Source organism: Tupaia chinensis, unplaced genomic scaffold (assembly GCF_000334495.1).
Source record: "Tupaia chinensis unplaced genomic scaffold, TupChi_1.0 Scaffold000066_1, whole genome shotgun sequence".
NCBI classification, from domain to species: Eukaryota; Metazoa; Chordata; class Mammalia; order Scandentia; family Tupaiidae; genus Tupaia; species Tupaia belangeri.
Window position 1 is genome coordinate 6522441 of NW_006159525.1, and position 4168 is coordinate 6526608.

The window sequence follows — 4168 nt, forward strand, 5'->3', positions numbered from 1 at the left end:
GAGAGACAAAAAGTGAGAAATCACCCCCCAGGGGGATGGCCACACCGCAATCCCTTCTCCTCTCGGGATCTTGGGCACACACTCACATGCGCCCGGCATTAGTTTTAAGCCACCGGGTCTAGGACTTGAACCGTGGTCAACTACATGGGAGTCCGGCAACATAGCCATTACACTAACTGCTGGTCCCAATAAATTCCTTTTCTGTTCAAATGAGCCAGAGTTCATTTTCTGTGACTTGAAGCTAAAAGGGCCAACAAATACAATATGTTAAATTATCTTTATGTATAAAAATATCAAAAATATTCATTATGACATTGTCTGTTAGAGGCAAATATGAGATACAAGCTAAATATCCATCGATAGGAGTGTGATCGATGGGGACGTATCAAGTCAATAGCTAAAAGCTAACAAGATAGCTCTGAAGGTAAATATGTGGAATTATTCCAAGATTCCATTTTTTAAGAAGCAGAACCATACATGTAGCTTACTATCTTTCAGTTTTAGATAGATATGTGCATATGCAAGAGAATTTTTAAAAGTTCATGAAAATGGAATTAAAGTACAAGTTTATTTTGATACAAAAAAATTGAAATCAATGCATAGCTGTTGCGAAATATGTGTGCCTCATGAACTTTTTGAAGATCCCTCAAATGTGTGTGTGTCCTATATATTGTCATATAGATGGAGATATATGCATAGATAGAGAGAGCTCCCCATATGCTTGCACAAGTATTAAATATCTCTAGATAGATAACAGGGTTTGCATCTGGGGAAGGGAACAAGAATCCTGAAAATAAGGTGTGGAACGAATTCTTACATTCTCTTTGTATCTTTTCTGTTTATACTTATAAATATATATCATCTATTCAAAAACAAATTAAATTTAAATTTAAATGTGCAACAAATTTTAAAATCTGAAGAAAAAACAAGCAGATTCCCAGACCGAACATGCTGAGTCTAAGGTGAGATCAAAGGCTAGGAATTTTTAGCAAATAGCTCAAGTGGCTCTGACGCCAGTGTGTGTTTCCAAAACCCTGGTCTAGATTCTTATAGATCAGGAGTGATTTGTGCATTATCCTACTCCACATTGCCAAGATCTTTCCATTAAGCCCAAATTAATATTGTATTTTTAAGTCAATATTTTTTCCTTTATTTAAAGAATTATTTTACTTGACTTTCTTTTTCTTTCTTTCTTTCTTTCTTTATTTATTTATTTATTTATTTTTATTTGACCAGAGAAGGACAGAGTGAAAGAGAAAGATTGAGAGAGAGAAAGTAAGCCACCAGGTCTGGGACTTGAACCATGTCCGCCATGTGGGAATCCAGCTCTCTTAACCACCATACCACCTGCCAGCCCCAGTCAATATTTTTTTAATAAAGAGTGCAGGCTAGGAAGAGGCACATTCATTAGAATCACAGATTTCACCACGTGTGTAAAGGGAAGCATCAATACCAGCCGTGTTTCTTAGGCCAGTACTAACTGCCTAAGGGCAAAGGTTCTTATTTTTACCAACTTGTCCATCTTTCCTGGCATAGTAAGTGGAGATGATCATATACCCATAATGTGCTTTTTATTTCTGCACCAGCTCACATACATGCACACCCACATACTCACACAATTTTTGGCTCTCACAAACCTTAAGGTTATGGGAGTGTTTTCCACCAGAATTTATTAATATTTTGGGCATGAGGACAAAGGTCACTCTTTTAAAATTGAGAAGTCGCTAGTCTCATTGAATATTAGTGTGGTTGCCATTCTCAGCTAAAATGCCCTCTGCCCCATCCCAACTTTTGTCTTTTCCTGGGCATCATGCCAAACATGTAAGGAGGTGACCCACTTTATCAACCTACTATAATCTTTTAAAGCTTCTGCCATTTCAAACCAATTTATTTTTATATGGCATCTTCCATTTTAAAAAAAATGATCTCAAAATACTTTGTTGAGAAGTAAAATTATGATAAAACAGTTTAAGCACTTTTAAATTTCTTGGTTGTGAAGATCAAGAGTTAAGCACATTTCCATAATTTCCTGTAAGTTTGCAGCTCTTAATGTAAGAGTTTTATAGTTCTTAGCAATTCCTGTTTCAGTGAACAGTGATGGGCAAAAACCTGCACTTAGAACCAGATTATTTGGAGTGAGAGAAACATGTCAGGTCTGAACTGAGAAAACACAACTGCATTCAGTCCAGACCTGCTGCCATCGTGGTAAGCTAGTGTCCTGCTCCACTTCGTGTCCCTGTTCATGCTCTTCTGGTCCTCAGTAGCACTGACTCTATCAACAGTTCTCTTGTGTCTCTTCTCTGATCTGGCTACCATGGCTGCAACTTCTACAAGTTTTCTTCATACTGTCTTGGCCATTTATTTTCCTTCATTTCATTCTAGAACCTTCTACCTGTCCCTTGGTCCCTGAGCTTTCTTTAGAGGAATTTGTGGACATCTAAATGTATATATTATTTATATGTGTATATATATAAATGCAACTGCTCTCACATCACTGCATTTCTTATTCCAAGTTCCTTCAACCATCTATAGCTCTAATCCTTCCTAAGCTCCAACTAATACAACCATTAAGGTTAGATGTTGTGATTCACAACTTCCTCAAAACTTTTCTCTCTTCTAATTGCAATGATCCCATGTCAGCCCATATCATCCTCCTTTCTACCACTTTTCCATCTAATTTCCTAACTAGTTCATCTTTTCCTCTTCATTACCCAAACCTATATATAACTACAGAGCTGATTCTCAATTCTTTTCTATTCTCTTCTCTTCCTGTTGCTTTGCCCTAGGCAATCATTTTCACATACCTTGACTTCGACTCTCACCTCTACATGGATGGCTTCCAAATCAATATTTCCAGATCAAATCAATAGCTCCAGACATGACCTCCTTACTGAGTTCTATCTCATGCACAGATAAGGGTAACGTTCTTTCTGAGCTGGCATATAAATAAACCAACAAGTACGTCTCCAGCACCAGGTGGCTAACAGTGTACAATTCCATTGATACGGACTAGAGGGGCAAATTTCTTAGCATATGTTTGAATTTTATAAGAAGTGACTTGAAATAGCATTTTTAGTATTATAATTTTATTTTCTATTTGAAAACCAGAAAGGTCAGCTTTGGTTTAGTTTGGTTTTGCCTGGTAAATACAAAGTGCAAAAGCTTAATAGCATCTTCCTACATTAGATTTTAGTTTGCATTGACCTGAAATAGACTCTGAGACAAGGATTAAAAAGCAAGAATTTTATTTAGTATATGATCCCAGGAAACACGGGTAGAAGAGTGGGGAAGTGAGACCTGAAAAAAGAGGTAGCCAATAACAGAGCTTGTTAGCAACAGAGTTACCATTTTGGGATATGTGGAAATTAGTCCTTCTCAGAAACTCTGGAAGCCAATGTAAAATATGCTTGTATTTGTCCCACCCCAGGGATGGAGTAGGGTTATTTACACACTGATGACTCTCATTGGTCTTAATCCCCAACATGTTAATTTCTGACGTATTGTGCAAATGGTATAGCAGGCTCCAGCAGGAAGACCAAGTCCTTTAGCAAAGAAATTCAACCCATGAGGTTGGGTTTGGGCCAAAAAACGATGAAATAATGAGGTCCAGGGGATGGAGTAGGACATTGAAGACACCTGCTACAGCTTCTAAGACTTAGTGACCACTGCTGGGCTTTCTGACCTGACTCAAATATGAATTCTCTTTTATATATTTGGGTAAATTCCTACTTACAAGTCTGGATGAGAAGTAATGACCATTTATACCTACTAAGGCTAAAATGCAGTTATTTACATTCCAAGCCACACTTGCAGCCACACTGCTGGCACAAGACCCACCTTCACCCAACCAAATGTACCCAGGCCAGATTTAAATAGTGACCTCTTGGTATCCAGAACAGGAATTTGCTCCGGCAAGGTTGTCTGGGTCATACTGAGTGATCAACCAATGTTTGCCATTATGATGATTAAAGGAATACTCCTAAATATTTTCTTTTACATAAAATTTGGGGTCCCTCTCTTCAACAACAACACAAATGTGTATGCCCTCCAAAATGTTATTTGACCTTAAAACAAAATTAAATATCATTCTGGGGAGAATGAGTTGAAAAAAACACTCTCTAAAGATGACATACAAATAACTAAAAGGCATATGAAAAAATGCTCAACA